The sequence below is a fragment of the Cyanistes caeruleus genome, chromosome 7 (assembly GCF_971803275.1).
Source record: "Cyanistes caeruleus chromosome 7, bCyaCae1.hap1.1, whole genome shotgun sequence".
In the NCBI taxonomy this organism is placed as follows: Eukaryota; Metazoa; Chordata; class Aves; order Passeriformes; family Paridae; genus Cyanistes; species Cyanistes caeruleus.
In genome coordinates, this window is record NC_141707.1 from 21,111,749 (window position 1) to 21,132,214 (window position 20,466).

General features: G+C 37.1%; 1 protein-coding gene across 1 annotated transcript in view; it reads left to right on the plus strand.

Moving 5' to 3' along the window:
• LOC111932080 (neurabin-1-like) overlaps positions 1 to 20,466 on the plus strand; it is a 108,465-nt gene that overhangs the window by 26,601 nt on the left and 61,398 nt on the right. The window contains exon 3 of the mRNA XM_086896686.1: positions 20,193 to 20,258. The gene's annotated coding sequence lies outside the window, so the exon portion shown is untranslated. The remainder of the gene's footprint in view (positions 1 to 20,192; positions 20,259 to 20,466) is intronic.

Consider the following 20,466-nt stretch of genomic DNA (forward strand, 5'->3'; position numbering starts at 1 on the left):
TCCATCTACCTGTCACCAGTCTTGTTTAGACTTGTACAAAGTGTGTGGGGATTTTCTTATTGTGTGATCAGCACTTACTATAAAGAGCAAAAGGCAGATGGATTTGAAGTTGGCTGCATGCTACAGAAACCAATATGCCTTGACCATGTTGTCCCAATGGGCTGCTGTAGTGGTTTAGATTTGCCAATTTGAGTTTTCCAGCCAACGCACTAAATAATGTGGTGGGTTTAGCGATGGCTAAAATCACCAGTGCACTAGACCTCAACAGCTCCTAGTGAAGTTCATTTAAACTGACACAGCTCATGCTTTTAAATGGACATTAATAGATTAATGTATCTGTTTGTACTGCAAGTTGAGATAGTACAGGCCAAATTTGCCAGATCAACTGACTAAAACAAGGCTGTTTTCATACACCTTATGGTATATCAATACTCCAGTGGTTTCAACACTTGTTGCTCAACTCATGTTCCAAGTTCTTTTTTTTAGAGTAATTCATGCCACTTGACGTAGAAGAGATGCAATAAATATAGTAAGGTTGAGATATGTTTCGTATACTTAAACCCTTGGAAAAGATACCACACCATTTGGAGAGATTATGCAAATTGTCTTTATGCCTTTCTCCTACCAAATGAAATATTGATATTGATACCTTTTTGGCATGGGCTGCAGCCAATGCCAAAGGACACGTGTAAGGACAACAGGCATTCTGTGCTGAGCACTTAAAGATCTTGCTTTACTTTCCAGACAGCTCTTCAGCAACACACCTGAATCTCAATGAGAAGCTAATAATCTAGAATTTATTTTAAAAACCCCCATTTAGAGGTATATATTTCTTTTGAAATGACATGAAAATTATAATATCAGCATAAGAATATGGTCTCAAGAGTTTTCACAGTTAGCTGAAAAGCCTCATACTGGGCAATGGCTTCTACTAAATATGGAATCCCTTCAACACAGTAGTACAGTTACAATGCATAAGAAAGGATAGAGTGGGAACTTGCAGCCAAGAAAAAATTACTTTATATATCTTTTAGGCAGTTCAAAGAAACCACATAAGGACTTGTTATACTGTCGTGACCATATATGCTTTTTGTGTACAAGATACATCTTCTGATTTCTTAACTATCACTAGGTATAAAACTGTTGCTACATTTCTAAGTAGTCACATACAGCTGAAGACCTCAAAAGAGGCAGAAGGTATTTCTAGTTGCATATTCTGTATTTAAATGTCAAAAAAACATCAACACTTCCCTAAAAATTCAATACTTGGTATATTTCCAAGAAAATTCATTTTCCAATTTAAAAAATCAAATTTCTCAGAAGAAAATGCTATTTTAACTACAAATGGTGCTCATATATAAAAATAATTTTTAACAGTGAAGGTCAACTAAAAAGTTTACAGAGTTGACAAAAAATCTGCTTTATAAGTAATGAATTCTTTTTGAAAAATATTTTTCATCCTGAAAACATGTCTGTCAAGTCCATGCTATAAAGAGCAGATTGTAGTAACCATTCTGGGTTAAAACTAAAAAATGAAACTACAATTGTTTTGTCTTTCTTTTATCTAGTTTAATCCACCTCTAGACAATTAATTTAAATAACAACAACCAACTCTTAAATAATCTTCTGATTAAAAGTTAAAATCAGACTTATTGTCAGTGATGACATAAGATTTCCATTTGCATACAAAATAATTCTTATATATCTGTGTAAATCACTTTGTATTGGTTTATTTAATAAGTGTGCAATTCATGGCAGTTTTGGGGATATAATTCCCTGGAATATTAGTGCTATTGCTGAAATACATACAAACTCTTAGGCTGCTTGAACTGAGTAAATGCCTGTAAACAGTGAAATATAAATTTTATATAACCACATTGATTTAGTTTATATACAAAACAAAATCAGGGTTCACAGAATCCTTGAGATTGGAATGGCCTCTGGAGATCATATTGTTCTCAAAGCACATTCTAGATGACTCATATCAAAATACTACAAATTTTTACTTTTTTCACCTGTTAAAACAAAGGCCTTAAATTAATTTTTCAAGCTATTTCTGTATACTGACGATAAGTGCCTTGTAAACCTTTCACAAAGCAGGCACTTGGTTTCAATGGAACACTTCATCTATTGAACAAACTAATCATATTCCTTATTTGGAGCTACTGATATCAAGAGATCTACCCAGAGTCAACTTTGCTATGACATTATTTGTATCCCTCAGTCTACATAATGCATAATTTCTTATTTATACTTTGATTTTGCTATGCAATCTTTGTATAAAAGCCACATCCTTTCAAAACTAGGATCTATTAACAGCTTAGTGCACTGAAGATACACAGACTAAACAGCAACACTATTGTACTAATACATTACTCTAAGTAATGCAACAATAAATGTCCTTCACACGGGAATGTAATATTCTTTATAACACTATAACAGCCAAATACCAGTCAACAAACTAAGGTTTCAGTTTTCCACCCTCAGATAATAAATAATACTTCCTGTTTCTTAGTTGGTTTTCTTCCTCAGAGCTCAACACAGTCATGATAGGATACTTCCTCTGCAGCAGAATGGAAGAAGGGAACATAGTTTTTGTCTGTTGTACCACCCAGACTGAATTTTTTGCAATCACATGGCAACTACCTTTCATTGTAGCAGAATTCCTTAACTGAGCAAGATTAAAAGTGAACCGTCTATATAACAAAGAATACAGAAGCAGAAAGAGTGGGAGGAACAGCAGAAAAATAGGGAGCATAGAGGAGGAGCAGAGAAATATCTAAAAGGGTTGTGGAGCACATTGTAGAAGAGGGTGAGAGATCATGAAATAGTCCCCTACAAATCTACTATGTTAACCAATTTCTAGGATAGAGGGTTAAGTGTTATTTCTAGTGCCATTTTGTTACTCAAAGAAGCTTCCTATATCATTAGCCTCCTTTATCTACAGTATGAAAACATCATTGCGAGGGTTTGTTGTGTTTGATTTTAGAGAAATAAAGAATGACTGTGAGACATCAATATACATGACTATTTCTTAAGCGATGCAAACAGCAATATTTCTTTAAATATATGAAAAATTTTAATGGAAGCATCTAAACCACTAGACTTTGTATCTAGCCTTCTTTGGAAAGATGGATGAACTGGCTTGTCTTTGCTAGTCTGTTAGACATTTAAAAGAACGTCAAGAAAAGGAAAGAGTCCGAATAGACGTCATGAAAACTAAGAAGATAAGAAAAGTTGAAGTTCTGAAAAGAACCCTTTCACCGAGCCTCCTAATAAAGACGGTCCATCTCTTCATTACCATGCTACTCATCCACCTCTGTTACTCTGCACAAAAGGGAAAAAAGCAGTCTTTATAGTTGTACATGATTATATTTTCCTTTTGTATTGAGTTCAAAGTCTTTTCTAAAAAAGCAAGAGTAGATTGCTCACAATGTAATGGGCCATTCCCAGGAAATGAAAAAATGGCCTTAACGTTTTATATTAATACAATAGGTTATGTATAAAACAGATTTTAAAAAGTTAATGCATATTAGCTTAGAACAGCCATATTTTAACACTGTGCGACTGAAAGTTCCAGTAGAGCAGATGAATGAAACTACAGAAGAAAAAAACCCGCTATGACAAAGAGATAAAGGTTTAACTAAAAGGACTGGAATCTATATTTCAGGTGCCTCTTTACCTTCCATCAGGAAACGAGTTATTAGGAGTAATGAAATCAGAGATAGAAAATACAAAAAGTTTTTAGATCCTTCTGTGCAAGGCGGCGACACCGGCCTTTACTTTACTTTATAATAATTCCTTTGAGTTGTGGTTCTAAGAAAGCTGTGAAACATCTTCCTGTTATTTCTTTTTCATCTTTCCAAACACTGGCCAGGAATAACCCCATCCTATTCTTTTCTTGGGTTTTTGAAACACATATTGACTGTAACGACTATAAATTATCTGGTTAATGTGTTGGATTTATAAAAGTGTTAGAGCTCCTCTACGCTGCTACGAGGTGCCTCTGAGAAGGTGCAAGGCACAAGAAGAATCTAACTTTTTCCATGCCTGCTTCTACTTTAGGCCACTGCAAATATTAACTTTAGAAAATTTTTTAAGTTGACTGAATTTTAGGACAGTCACACCACATCACTCCCCATCTGCTGAGCTGTTGGCTCTCTCTTCACAAGTAGCAGTAGACTGATAGCTGACATCCCCTCTGCCAAATACATCCCCTGTAGTCACCGTCCTGATGGCCAGTTTCTGGGTGATAATCTCTCTTAATCGGGGTTTTTAAGACTCAGATACAGATTTCTACGAGCTCAGTTACAATGTGCCTATGTAAAAGAAATAACTGTTTCATAACTTTGGTCACTGTTACTGTACTGCACCAACTACTCTAAAACCACCACGAGCACTGAACCAGTAGTTTCCAGACCACATCATTACACACTGAAAAACACAGGAAGCCAAGTAATAAAGCTTGCAGTATCTGCATCTTCAGCCCTGATCTTTGGCTGCACACCTAGGACAGTAATTGAATGTCTTAAGTGCTGCATGACAGAAATAAACAGGTATTACAGAGTTACATGTTCTTTCCCTTAACCTATTTAGTCTCCTAAACTATTGGAACAAAATCAAGGTTTTGGGATGAAATGTCTTAAGAAACACTATAACTACTTCATTTTACTTAAAAATTTTCTTTGGATCATTTTGATCTGAGAAGAGCCATGATTGCCAGAATGTAAAAAGAAGCATTTCAGTGTCCAGAGAGAAGTTTCTGGTGAAAGATTACAGGCTCTGATTTTTTTTTTATCACAGAAATTAGCAGCCATCATATTAGAAATTTTTTCAAAGACATTTTTGGTCAGCTTAACATCCACTACATAAGGGAAAATTTCAAAACGTAAACAAGTGTGCTCTTTCCAACAGTTTTTCCTGTCCCACTTAAAATGCAAGTCAAAAAGTAAAAGTCATTTTGTAAAGTGTTGCCAGTAGTCTGTTTTCAAGCATTATCTCTTAATGACAGTTCGTTTGCTGATGGCACCACTCAAATTACTTAGATACATCGTACTATTTATGTTTTCTGACGCACTTTGCATTTGACTGGCAATTCCTGATAGAAGAGTGACCTGTATACAGAATTGTGAGCCAAGTTAAGAAGCAGGTCTGCCTATGCTAGTGATGACCTCAAGTAAAGGGTGTTAAAAACCACAGACTTAGGTACAAATTTATGTACTATAGATCTAAAAAACTTTAAAGACTTTCAGAGTTTCTGCTCAATATCAGCAATTCTGAGCAGAAATTGTATTTGAGTTTCTTCAGCTCTATAATAATAGTTTCATTTATGGTATGGTTCTTCTGTGAGTCCCAGTTAGAACTGAGACCACTTTAGATCTACACCATCTGGCTCTGTATGCACACCATGGAAAGCCAACAACAATCTTGTGCACTAAAAATCAACAGTACTTGAAAATTGAATTTTCGTTCTTCTCAGACATATATTATCAGACTGTAAGCAAAGTACCAAAGTGAAAATGACAGGAGACCTGATCTCTCCCCTACTTTTTTGAGTAGTTTCATAAATCCAATTTTTCTTTGCACAAATGGCACACATGGAGAGAATCTTTTTATTCCTATGAATGAAAGCATTTGTATGCAAATGAAACATTCAAATGCAAATGAATGTATTTGCACAAGAAGCACTTGCCCACCTGCCACACAGCCTTGGCTTTTTGACTTTCAGGGCCTGGGTGCTCGGAAGCAGAGTGAATAGGAGAATAAGAATGTCAGCAATATTTCAAAAGGTAAATGGTCCGTCACTGTGAACAAAGTGGGAAGGATAAAACAATGGCAAAAAAATTAAGAAAAAATGGAAATGTACAAAGAAGATTCTTACAACTGTTCACGTAACACATGTACACAGACCACCACTACCCAGAGCTGAAGCAGTGGCAAACTGGAAGCATGGAAAGAGGAAGTACTATAAGCGAAATCACTGCTTTTGACAAATTCCTTTTTTAGCCTTTTTATTTAGCAGCTGTATATATTACATGCAAGGATAAAATCTCTGAAATAATGAATCTTACCACACTGAGAACCTGTTGATGACATCTGGAGAGATTCTTAAAATACCAGAAAACATTTTTTGCATTCACGTATTTCTATTCTTTTTCCTTATAAAAATGATGAGCTCTTCAGAAATAAAAATCTTGTTTTCTTGACTTCTCTGTGCTCTCACTATCACCGCTATGCTGACAGCATAGGGCATGAATCTGTTTCACCAGGCCAGTTTGGACTTCTAGTAATAACATTTTAAAAGTCACTGTTGAAAAGATCTGCGAGTAGTGCGTCATGCAGTTGAGGATATGCATCCTTTAACTCCTCATTACTAGAACAGCAAGACTATTCAGATAATTTCTCAACTGTTTCTCATTACGCCTTGCATGCAGCCAAGGGATTGCAGCATATATCCCAAAAGTCTATCCCAAAGACAAAACAGCACCAAAACTCCATTGCCCTGCAGTGGCTCTTCAGGAGCTGGCTGTTGACATACACATGCAGCAGGTGGACATTCAGTGAAGCATATAAATCCTGTACAGAAGACTAAGGGAATAGTTTTGGCGGGGGCAGAACAGCCTGGCAAAGTACGCCTGCTAGGTGACTGATGCATTGAATCTCGCAAGAGCCCTCCTAGACCTAGCTGAAGATTTTGGGGCCATACAGCCCCCAGAGATTTTTTTTTCCTTTTTAATTTAAAATGTGCTATTACCCCTTACTTTCTGCCACCTGTTCTGCTTATAAACTTCTGCAGGGCCCCTCTCTATGCTCTAATTTCCAACAAGCTGTCATGTTACCCAAACCCATGGGGCCACCTCCTCCCCAAGGCGCTGAGATGACTCATGTGCATTCATGTATGCAGAGTGGCAGCTGGCCCTAAGGCCAGCAAGGGATGTGACCCATCTATCAGTTTCTTGATTTTCTTGAAACTCTGAACCCTGCTAAAATAGACTACTCATACAGAGCTTCACTACTAGTAGTATTTCTGTCATTTCCTTGATTGTTACAACAGTTATTGGAAAGCTACCATTCACAAAAAAAAAGAGTAGGGAAAACTTGGAACTCCATTAACATTTTCATCACATCAGACTCAAGACACCCTTACTTCTAGGAACCCCGCGTGCAAATTCAGTGAGTCCCCTCAGAAAAAATTAGATTTATTCTTTCTGAAATCACGGTCAGCTAGCTACTACAGAATAGCCATCCTTACCCACACTCTCCTCCTCTTTCTTCACTTTCCACCAGTTTGTCAATCAACAATGCCTGTCTGATGAGTATCACTTAATTTTGTGTTATCAAACCCTCACAAATATAATTTCAACTGGTACAAAGTATAGTCTCAGTAAAAGTTACTTCAGGGTGTTTTTCCAAATCTTTGCAAAAGTCTACAAGGTCCTCTTGTCCAGTAATGCTGAAAAAAAAAGAAACAATAGGAACACATTCTAAATTAAAAGCAGATTGATGCCACAAAGGCCATGAATTCTTTGAACAGAATTTTCCAGTATATCTTATTATGGATCTTAAATGTCAGATTTATACTGAAAGTAAGAACATCCCAGAAAATAGGTATGATCCTGACTTTGTAAGTTTTCCTGAATGCTCCTGGAATAACTCAATGAAGGAAGATGTCCTCATATCTGCCAAAAATTTAAATACTTGTGCTATTTGAAAAATTAGATGTAAAATTAGATTAAAAAATACAGAAGCCTTAGCCTTTGATCTTCAGCTGTTTGCAGATGCAAACTTAAAAGCCAACCAAAACCAGAAATGCTAAATTATTGCTGAATAAGCTTATTTAATTTCTTCATAGTATTTCTGGGTGTCCATGAATCCCAACATCCCAACCTGAAGCACAAGCACTCAGATGCTGAGAATGTGGTCCAAGTTGTGTCACACTGAAAATATACAGAGGTTTCTGGTTAGTTGGCTGATGGAAAAGCAAACATTGAACCACATTTCCTTGTCACTGGGATTTCAGAAACTAATGAAGCCAATTGTAAATCTAGAAATACCTTGAGAATTTTTTCAGTTAATTAAATGGAAATTCAAAGCTATAATAAAGTGAAAGGTTGTCCTGATTCTCTATGACTTGATATTCCACATCAGCCACATACAGTTGCTAAACTCCATTGCAGGGCCAATTTAAACAGTGCTTAAATATTAGGTAACAAGATAGATAAATTCAATGTAAGATATTTTCTGTAACAGCAATTCATCATTTTTTAATGAAACAAACAAATGTTGAGAATGTATAATATTTATGTGTCCACTGCATGGGTTAGAGCAACCATGCTACCCACTGTAGATGTAGGCAGCGGGGATGAGCTATTCCAATATGTACCCAGATGAAATTTTTGTGGAGTCCTGTATACACAAAATTACTTCAGTCCTTTTGCTGTATTTTTGTCCAGAAGGATCAATTCCTAGTGCTTTGATTATATTACACAAGCAAGCCTTTCAGAGTGACATGGAAGAAAGGTTTGCTGGTATCACTCTGAATCTGTTTATTTATAAATATTTTTAATAACAAGCATGCACTAAACCTAGAGAGGGACATTGCAGGACACTACAAGCTTCCCATTGTAGACATATGACATTTCAAACATGTTAGAAGAATCGTCCCCAAGTAATATATGAAATGAATTCAGGAGCATTTGATGACTGTGCAGGTCTTGGTACGTTCTTGGATTTTAGCCCATTATTTTGAAAACACTCCAGATGACCCCAGGAGTAGGGAGCTGGGTAGCTGAGTCAAAGTGAGAAGCAAGCTGCAATTCAGGAAGGAGGCATAGGCGATGAAAGCAGTCCCATTACATTGTATGAACTCATTTCTCACTGAAAATGTCACAGTTTGAAGGTTTTCTTTGTGACTGGAACAAATAAAAGCTTTTAGGGCTTTCTGAGAACCCAGACATCACAATATGATCAACAGGGGAAAATCACATGTGATACATTTCTCTCCTCCATTTCTAGCTCTGAATGGGAAATGAAGGGAAAGAACCTTGGCAGATTTACTGGGTGCTTTAGGACTTCTCTTCCCCTGAAGGGATCAGTGCAGGATTTCACTCACTGCCCCTAGAAGTATGTTCACACAGGCTTTCCACCTTCAGACACATCTGAATTTGAACAGTGCCTTGATTAAACATTTAATTTCTTTCTTCCTTTCCCTGTAACGGATTTGGATCTTGGTGCCTACACAAAGTGCAGCATTAATATATATCATGCAGCCTGTATAAACCCACAAGATTTTACCACGTCAGCTTTTCTAAAAACCTGTTTGTAAACATCTTATAACTTGAAGTCTTATAACCTCAGCATCTGTTAGAAGCATTGCCTGTTTACTGGCCTGTAGCCTTCTGCTCTAAGCAGGGTTGAGAGTTTACATGTCCTGTTGTTGTGGCCTGTACTTATGCTGGCATGATCTGAACAGCTCCTGCTCAAATCCCAACTACAACATTTTATTAAACCGTTCAGTTATCACCATAATCCCACATTAAGGTCTGAGGAACCTAGCTCTGATAGTAGGGTGTATTTTCAGTTCAAAGCCTGCAGCCAGAGTATTACTAAATCCCCCAGCTGTGAGGAAATTTTCCCATCCCAGAGTCAAACCAGTGAGGAAACACACAAGGTCCCTCAGCCTCCTCTTCAGAATGGAGTCGATTAACTTATTCTATATTTCCAAACTGGTAAAATTAATTTCCCTCCTTAAAAATTTAATTTTCCTCCTTTAAAACTTTTAAACCCACCACTGTGAGGTTTTGCATCTTCCTCAGGTGCTGGATTAAAAATACATGACTTGGGCATCTTACACTCTCTAGGCACTCTGTAAGCACTAAAGGAAAGAAAAAACTTTTCACCCCATTTCAGAGTTTCCAAATTTCTTATGCCTACCAGCATCTGTCCATCCAGCTAGTAATGCTTTGCCTTTGTGTAAGGGTATTACACAGCACTTCTCACCAGAATTTATGGCCCTCAATGAATCATTTAATATACAATTTAGACACTCAAGACAGTTAGAATAGTAGTCCCACAGACAATTATGTTCTTGCACCAAAGCAAAGCAAGCATTGCAATTGCATAACAGTAATAAACAAGGTTGCCACCCTACCCCACCAAAAAATTTTGCATGTCTCAACAGCCTCACTCAAAATGAGAACTAAATTTATGAGTACATTTCATTTCCAAAAATACATGCTTGGAGAGATGAGATAAACAGCAGCATCACAACAGGGAACTAGATACACTTCCAGAGGTCCCGTATCTCTTATCACACATACCACTGTGCCAAATTGTAAGTTGAGGGCTTGGAGAAAATGTAATTTCTCTTTGCAAGGGAATAAAGCCTGTGTATACAGCACATGAAAAGTAAAATTCTAAGACTGTTGAGAACAGAAGGCAATAAAGCAATACCTATCTTCTTTCCAATTCCACAACGTGTTATAATATTAATGAGCTAAGAAAATCCTTGCCACTCATTTTCAAATGTTCATTTGTGTTCTGCACCCTGCACCAGATCCTTCAGCTACTTGCAAATTCAAAGACTGCAAGGGAGATAGGGTTATCTGTGACTAAAAGCAAATAATGTAATGCTTTAATCACAGACCATCCCTAAATGGAATCATAAATTAATGATCTATACCTATATTACAGCCTTTCTTGAGAAGTGTTATGGTTTTTTGCCAAATTATAATTTCAGTTCTATGTAGGCTACATGAGTATCTACAGGTGTTTTAATCATCTATTTGTGTATACTTATTGGTGGTTTGATGGAGCATGTTCTACAGCATTAATAAAAAGTACCCATCTTAAGTACCTTGCCATTGAGTCATAAGTACCATTTCAGTAGGACTTATTACTGGCTTTTTTTTTTTTTTTTTTTTGTGATTTAATGCACCGTGGCTATTCTACACTATATTTAGCTTTCCCATGTGAGGCTCCTAAACCAGAGACCAGAGAAAAGAATGATGATAAACTGTGCCATCACAGGAAAATGTAAAAGCATATAAATTGGGCATACATGCCTGTCAGATACTTAGATGCCTCTACTGAGTTTGTTTTGTGGCTGTACATCTAGAAATATTTGCTACAATTACATAGCTGGGGCAGCTGTATGCATCATATTTTGCTGGTTTGGGAATTGTGTTCTATTTTGGACAAGCCAGACAGGCCTTTTGAATAAGTGGCTTTAGTGTCTTTCTTGGTAGACAGCAATAGTGGCTAAATGATTAAATGCAGGAGATGGCAAAAATAACAAGTCAGTACTAATTATGAAATTTTTAGAGTATCATAGAATAATGATGGCACACAGCTTTTGCAAGAGGAAATTATCCAGTTTTGCTATTCAATTCAGATGCCAAGCTCCAAATTTGCTTGTTTGATTGGGCTGGCACTCTTTCCTCAGAGACCAGAAAAAGCTTCCATTAGCTTTCATTGGCCTAAATCAGAAACATCTGTTAAAAGCACGAAACACTCATTGGTTGAGATCAACACTCAGAAACCTGCACAAGGGCAGAATCTTTCCCCTAAGGTAGGTGACAAGTCAGTCATATGCCATCATTACTCTGCATGTCAATTTATGCATATATTTCATTGTATTCCTGACTCAGCTCAAGCCTGTGTCTTTCTTTGAGCTCTCTTAGTGATATTCTAAAATTAAAATTCAGCATCTTATATGTTTCTGTCTTCATTCAAACTGGTGTTTTGTTAGGCTTCACAACAGCATACAAATACATTAGAAGTTTTAGAAAGCTAAGGAAAAAACCCAAACTCTTTCAGTCATTCAGAATAGCTGAAATACAGTACAAACAAACTTCAACATTAATTTTTTCCATCTCATGCTCTTCTCTTTTAGATACAGAGATTTGATTTAGAGCATTGTGTGAAATCACTTCTGGCTGCTACAGACTTACCAGATCCTCATTATTGCTGTTTTTGAGGAAAAAACAAGGCCCCATCTACAGATTTTAGCTATACCCCACTGAAAATAAGCACAAAATAGAGGATTATTCAGCATGTAGCTGTGAAGTGTCCATGTTAGGGTATGTTTGGCCGGCTGTGCTAATTGCATCCAAACCCCCATGCCCACGCTCCTACTGGCACTGCTCCATCTCCACATTTACTATAGCTCTGCCTCTTTCCCTCTAATAGCTTCTGGCATGTTCTCCAATCCCCCTATTTCTAATCCTGACATCCCTTTGCCAAACTGTGGAGGCAGCTTGGGGAAAAGGAAAACCAAAACAAAGCAGCCATCATCTTCAGCTGAAATGCACCCGCGTGCGTGGCTGCCTTCCAACATGTCTGCCAGTGCCTGGCTGCTACAGGAGCTACTGCAGGAGTTGGAAAATCAAGGGGAAGGAGCAAAAATACACTACAGGCACAGAAATTAATGTTACTGGCTTTAAAGGCAACAGCCATCTGTTTTCCTTGCTGCCTGGCAGCATCAGGAGCTCCCTGCAGTGAGGATGGAGATTTGGCAGGTTTCCGTAACCCTGTTGAGCTTTTACTGTCCCTACCAGCATCCCCTGCTGCTTCTCTCCACACCCTCAGCCCAATTATACTTAGACTTTTTATTGCAGCAGCAGTGCCCACATAACCTTATACTTATGGGCACTTTAATCACCAACACCTATCAAAACCAGCAAAGTTCAACTACTGCTTAAGCATGACATTTCTAAATTTGGAATTAATACGATTTTGCAGCCATGTTGCATCCAAATCATAGGAAAGCTGGTTTTAAAATGTAGCTGAGGCAGTGTTTGCAGCTGAGATGCAGAACTTGATTTAGTTTTGTGATACCATGATCTTAACTATATTACCAAGATGTCAAGAAAAATTGTGTTGTATTTTCCTTCTGTGGTTACCATTTGAGTTTTTACTTGCATAATGCTGCTTTCCCAGGCAGAAGGTTGCCAGGAAAACAAAGCATGAAACCTGTCACAGAAATGCAACAAAGAGAATTTGGAGGCTTTTTTTTCACAAACTGATTTCAGTGTATTTCATTGCCATAAAAATTAGAATAGACATTTCCTCAGTGTATAAGGTTATTATTAAAATTTTTCTTCATTGTGTACCAACTTTAAGCAAAAACAGCAAGAAGTAGAAGAAATATAGCAGGTAAAAGAATGTAAGAATATACATTAGTAAAAAAAAACAGTTATAGATAGCCACAACCTTCCCTTGAAGTTGAAGCTTTTTAGTACATTTCTTCAGGGCTGTTTCTGTTCTCAGTTATCACAGTTTTAATATAACTTACAATCACTTCCTAGAGACTTAGTTATCCGGATTTTACAAAGCGTTATCTGCTTTAGGAAAAACCAGAATGCTGCATACAGTAATCTGTCATTCAAGAGTAAGAGCAGCTGGTGTAGCTTACATAAAGTGGCAAATAGCCGAACGCAATAAAATGTAAGCTTGTTCATAGCAAGAGCAACTATTGGCATAGAATGGATACCAAAATGTATTTCTATTTGGATCACAAATAAAATTATCTGTTTATCTTCAGTCATAATGAACATAAAACAACAGATCCTTAAATTTGGGGGTGGCAAATTCTCTTAAAAATTTAGATTTTTTTTTTTCACATATATTTAGTGCTCCCAGTTACAAGATCTGAGTTATCACATAGATCTCAGCAAGTCAAAATCCAATTGGTTAGTTTATCTATCACCTTATCACCTGAATTGTGGTTTTGAATGAAGGGTTGTTTGTTTTGGGGTGGGTTTTCTATTCTGCTCTGGAGGGATTTTTTACATAAAAGCAGAACATTAAATCAGTGAGGTCTTTTCCTGGTTTTAGTTATGTTGTTTTGGTTTTTTTTTTAAAGGAAGGTGATTGTCCATTCAAGCATTTAGTATCTGTTTATGTTTGTATCTTATTATATATTATACACATTATATATGTTTTAGTGTCTGTTTCAGACAATTTATTCTTTTCCTGCTAGTTGTACTGCAATAGCTTTAACCACCAGGTGTGCTTGGATCACAGATTATTAAATGCTCTGCCCTTGTGTTAGCAGAAGCACACTGGGAGAAGGGTGGAATTAGACTGTGTACCAGCTGCAAACACACTGTAGTTGACAGTACATCCCCTGTGAGAGGGATGAGGGGAAAGACCTGCTTAAGACATTTGAAGCTATTGAAATACAGACTAAAAATAGCAGCAGTGATCACCACCACATTGGGACCCACTCTGTTCATGGACTTAGCAGCAATTTAATCACTGACTGCAGAGGGTGCAGTTTGATTCGCTGTTTTCCATATACCTCCGTAAGAAAGATGATATGGTGGTATACCCTAGCTGCCATTATAAGAGTTCAGTAGTACCTCCTGTTATGAAGGCATTTACACATCCCCTCTAAGGCTGTGTTTTCTTTCTTTTTTCTCTTGCTAAAGGATTGTTTGCTCAGTTTGGTTCTGCAAGAGGATCAGGTTTCCATTTTCCACTTAAAGCACCTGGTCTGAAATGCTTAGTGTTTCAAAGAATTAGTCCCTTATAAGTCTTTGTTTCCTTGTCATTGAAAGCAACATGAACTATGGGACCACAAATACAATTTTCAGTCAATGCTGTCTATAAACCACATGATCAAGTTATTTGCTGAGGAGTGAAATCCATACATGGGTCAATTAACAGGTATGAGACAAAAGGAGGAGCTAGGGAAAGAAAAGTGGTTGCTTTGGTTAAGTTTTTCCATCTTTTTGTGGACAAAATTGTAATGATACTAGAACTTAACATCCTGCCTTTTGCATAGTGGTAACAGCAGCAGCACGGCCTAACTACATGTGACAGCCACAATGACTCGTTGTGCACTATGTTTAATGGTCTGTGTTTAATGAGAGCTGAGACGCTTCCTGGACACTGTCCATAACAATCCTTCTCTGAGGCTATGTCAAACATTTAATGTGAGAAGAAGCTCTAGAGGAAGTATTTTCTTGCTCTTTATGCTGTGACTACGAACCCACCCAATGTGAAATGAATGGTGGATTGACCCTGTGAAAAACAGAAAATAAAAGCACAGCAAATGGAGCCACCTTTTTCTTCTGAGTGGATTAACCCAGCTTCCCAGTTATGATAGTTTTAGCATTGCTGTTAATAAGGCCTTTTAATTTCTTTTAACATCATATACCTTCCATGAATAAATTTCCATTTCACTGTCACCAGTGAGTAGGATTTGGGATGTAATGCTTACCTCCTCCCATCTTCCTTCTCCGAAACTTCCTAGTCAAAAAGGTTCTAATCCTAAGGAATCTGCAAGAACCTGTGAGTGAATTGAAACCCACCACAAAAAGGTACAAATCAGTCCTACTCTTAGTATCTCCAGAGTGCCACCAAGTCATTGGGAAGTGAATAGTATTTAGAGAAAGAAACTCACTCTGCAGAGAACATAGTTGGGTTTTTTTAAAATTATCCCACAGATGTGATTTCCAACACATTTTGGCCACCTCCAGCTGTACATTGAACACCTGCAAAGCACATCAGAGTCCATCAGAGCTCATGGACAGGGAGTCATACTTTGCACTTTGATCTCTGTGAACAAAAAAAAGAGGGAACAATTTAGCATGAACATTGTGGTCTTTATCATGCTTTAGAGGCTTAGCCCTTTCTGAGTTGACAGAAAGAATGAGTTGTTCCACTGGTATTTTGGCATTTTAGCATAAATGCCTCACAGGGCCTAAAAATCATTTCCTGGAGCAGCAACTACCTGGTGAGTTCAGTGGGTGCAGCTTGAATTTGGCACTCACTAGCAGAACAAGCAGAGCATGCTGCAAAGGAATGGAGCTTGGGACTTTTTACCTGTTACCCTCAACAGGCTCAGAGTTTTTCATGCCTCCTATGACATGGATACTGTGTAAATTTGACCTTGCTTAGGAAGATTATCACGCCCAGCAGAGACTCTGGAGAGGAAACATTCCTTGAGCTCTCTCTCTATCCTGAAACATTAGAATTACTAATAGAGCTCCTAGTTGCTATTATAGTTTTCATAATATAAACACCTGCATGCAGCAATGACACAACCAAAGTAATAGATATTTGTCCACTATACAGCTAGAAATTATTTTTTGGCACTAGAGAACCAGGCCAATTACAAACAGGTAAGCTATAGCTAAGAGAAAGGGTAATCCTATTCTGGTCTGACAGCCATGCAGACCTCTGGATGCATACATGTTTTTTAACTGGTCACTTTAGCTCTGCATTAAAGTTGGCTTGAAGCCAATAGCTCATTGCCCTAAGAAACTGCATTCCTTATGGGTTAATATTTCACTTGACAGGAGTCCTTTCTGGCCAGAGATCAACTATGCAAACTGGTTTGTATCTCATTGTTTCCAGGAACAAAAGTTTTTCAAACCCTTCTCAAACACAGCTGAATCCCGTGGCAACTGGTGCCCAAAGTGAGTGTAGTTGTAATAATATTTAACATAGAAGTCCCTCAAGACAGAAAATATAAATGGATAATGACCAGACTGAATAAAGACTTCTGGTTATTAAAAGTGTTCTATAAAAGTCCATAAGCTAGAACACCCTCATTTTACAATCATCATCATCATCACAAAATATATGTAAATAAATACAAAGCACTCTGGGTTATGGCTATGCTGATGCACACTCAAGGGCTTCCAAGCAAGCCACAGTGGTTCTGTTGAGTGGAGTCTGGAGTGCACAAACAATCCTGGCTCAGTGCAGAATTGGTTGAAGAGGTGCCATTCCACCTTCGAACCATTTCTGAAATTCTTGCATTCTGTTTCACTCAGCGTGGAGCAAGCCCAAACCCTTTCATGTGTTCTCATTATAAACAATCTTTTCCACACATTTGTTCAAACAAAAGACAGGGGTTTAAGATTCAGAAAGGGTGTCAGGAGTAGAGGAATGGCTCCATAATTCTGTAACTATTTTAACATTTTACTAGTCTTTGAATTTTTGCAAATAAAGCGGACTACAGGAATAATTGTAGGAAACAGCAATGCATTATGTGCTAGGTACTTTCTTGGGTGCTTGTATATAGAGAGGGTATTTGAATAAAACTGTTTGGGTTTTATTAACTCTAGTGTTTTTAGCCACATCTGCATAAAGTGCTCTAGCTGAAAACAAATGCAAATGAGCAGAGAGAAAACGTGTCTAATGTGACCACTGGGGTGTTTATGCTGTACCTCACACATACCAAACAAGCAAGTCTACCCACTTTTTGTTTGCTGTTTACCCTTATGCAGTATGTACTCTACAAATGTCCTAACATGTAGTGGCATGTCTGACCCCTGTGTGAAAGACAAAGAAGATTCTTTGCTTCACTCCTTGTGTTCCATACATTAGACCCACGCAAAGTAAAGCAATAAATGAGACTTCTGATTTGGTTATACCCTCCTGACCTGAGAGTGCTTCTGCTCCTTTTCTACTTGTTTTACAACAGAAAAAAAACAAACCCAAACAACCCAGAGAAAGCAACCATGAACAGGGATCTATAAGTACAGAGCTTCCCAGTTTTCTTTAGCTTGAAACAAAGGAGGGGTTTTTTATCTTTATGAATTAAGATATGAAGTACAGAACAAAGGACTACACAAATAAGATAGAAAGACCAGTACTCAGTTTTCACCTGGCCTGACTTTCCAAAACCAAAAGTGCGTTTCTTTTTTAAATTCCTGGTCATGTGGAAAAGAAAATTTTAGCTACAGTTGTTCAGTTCCATTGTGGCCAGTCTGAAACATCTGCTACACAGTTGACTGAAACATTCACATCTGGAATGAAATTAAATTGGTTAAAAAAATATAATGCTACAGGTTGCTTTATCACTTCAGGAACAGGAGTCAGATCTCAAAACTCACTGTTCACACAGTAACTCAAAAGCAGCAACAATTCAGCTTTACAGTCCTGTTATACTCCTATAAGGGTCACTTCTAAAATCTGTTTCCCCTTTGGACTGATTCATTTGACCATTCTACAAAGCTTGTTGTCTTGGACCGTGGGTTACTCCACATGGATGTACCTGCACAGCCAGTTAACCATACAACTGAGCCAGGCTTGGCACATGGAGGTACATCTGGGATGGAAACCCACAATTACAAGAACTCAGGCATTAGTGAAAGGAGCTGAAACAAGTTTTTTAAAAATTGTTTAAGTGGATGAAAGGCAAAACATTAAAAAAAGCAAGATTTTGTAGATTTTCAGAATAGAGGAAATCAAATGAAAGGGTTAAAAACAGATATTAAAATTTTTAATTTTACAAATAAAAGTTTATTAATTTTATTAAGTTGCAAAGGAGATAGTTTTAAAGTTGTATATATGTAAAAAACGGTTAGTGGAAAATGTTTACTGTTTGAGTTAGTCAAATTTTGCTCAGTGACAGAAAAATGTATGAAGTCAGATTAACTTCTTAAAAGACGCTGTTTATTTATGAATCAAATTTAATTTGTTGTTTGTTTACTAAAGATTTTATGCAAACAAATACAAATAAACTTTGTAATAAACTGGTTTATTAACATAATTTTAAAAAGTAGATAAAACCTTTAATGAATATTTTAGAAGGTTGAAAAGCCAACCCAAAACTTTAAATATAAATTAACTCAGGTTAAAGGGAGATGTTGTTACTGTACCAGGAATTCAACACAAGGAAGAAAAATTATTTTTGTACAGCAATGAAGAGAATTTTAGCTGCATAAATGCTGTTGTTTATTCCCTTTGAAAAGGAGAGAGAAACCTTCTGAGGAGAAAAAAAAAAAACAACAAAACCACTCCAAACCCTGAAACCATAGTTTGTATTACATACAGTCAAAAAAGCCAGGACAGCTCACTACAGGTGAGGTCTGTGCAGAAGAGCCAGTGCTGTCTGACCTGTTTCGTGCAGGTTCTAGTCCAGACAGATGAGGTGCAAATTATCTGTTCTTCAGAAATGTGCACCAGTGTTCTGCCTCAGCTATTATGCACTGACTAGAATATTTGGAATGGAGGTGTTATTTTTTTCATATAAGTGTCATGTTAATCGTGGAAGTGGTGCCAACTCACCAAACCTTCATCATTCAAAAAAGTTACTGTTTTAGGGAAGAGATGGCAGGTTTCATCTTTGTCCAGGAAGAGGACAGGAGCATCTCAGGATGCAGTGCCCATCTCAGGAGCAGTGCTCATGGGCCACAGTCTTCTTAATCTCCCAATAAAGGCACTAAAGTCCAGGTGTATTTCTGATCAATGTCATATCAATAAGCAACAGTACCTTCCTACCATGTTTTTTGGTGGCCGAGAGGACCAAGAGACAGTGAAAAAGTAAAATCATCAGGCAGGACTGTGTGGGCAATGAGAATGGGCAGGTACAAATACTGATCACTTAGGAAACAGTACTGGGATGGGAGAGTACATTTCTGCTGCAAAATTTAAATTGAACTGAGATCGGATCATCCTACTGGTGTCTGGAAAGGAATACCTGCTACAGTCTTTAAAAAGTATTAAACAAGATCTTTCTCATAGATAGGAGATGCTCTTCTAGCTGTAACAAATGCCCATGGGTGGCATAGGAAGCATTTTGATTGGTAATTCTTTATCTCAGTGAAACTTGACATTGTAAGAAATTTTATATGCAACTAATATGAAATTCTGAGCCTTAAGGAAAGTAGCAGTGTCACCCTAAATTAAACTCATAATTTTAAAAGATTTTATTATGTCTAATCCAGGCTCTTCATAAAGAGCCTTCTTTGCTTCCTTTTTTACCTTCTATCTAAAATCCTTATCTGAAGTCATTTTAGTAATAGACTGATTCACATATTTTTGTTTCTGAAGTATCTCAGATTTTGCTTCCAAAGTCAGGAGTTACGTTTGAGTTGAATTTTCTTCACACTCTCCTTCTTGATTCTTTTGTTTCTTTCAGCTTAACACTAAAGTTCTCTTTCCCCTCTCCAGAAATCACATTAGTTCAGATCAATGAATTGATTTGAATTATTATCCTATTATCCTGTCACTAACAGCAAAGGCCTGGGGAAAAAATCAGGCAGGGCAAGACTTTAGTGATACTTTTCAAGACTAACCTCTCATTACCCAAAAGTATTTTGAACACTAGAAAAATTTCATTTCACTTGCAATTTACTTGGTTATTTTAATACCTGTGACTGGAAATAGCTATTCTACCAAAATTATTAACAGGAGCAAAATTAAATTTTGTTTTCTTTCTTCTATTTCAGATGTTCTACTTGCATGAGGAAGGTCCCATTAAATCCAAACCAAGATAGCATATGTTTAAAAGATAAGTGTTTGAGAACTAATGCTTTTATCTTACTAAACTGTGCTCTGAGATTAATGTTTAACATCTTATAGTTCTATGATGCATGTTTGATTATGACTCAATAATGACATTTGAACTATCCATACGGTGCAAACTTGAAGTCCACTGTAAAAGAGAAATAAAATACAATGAAAATAGAAACAAACAAATAAAAAGTTACTCTAAGTGTCTTA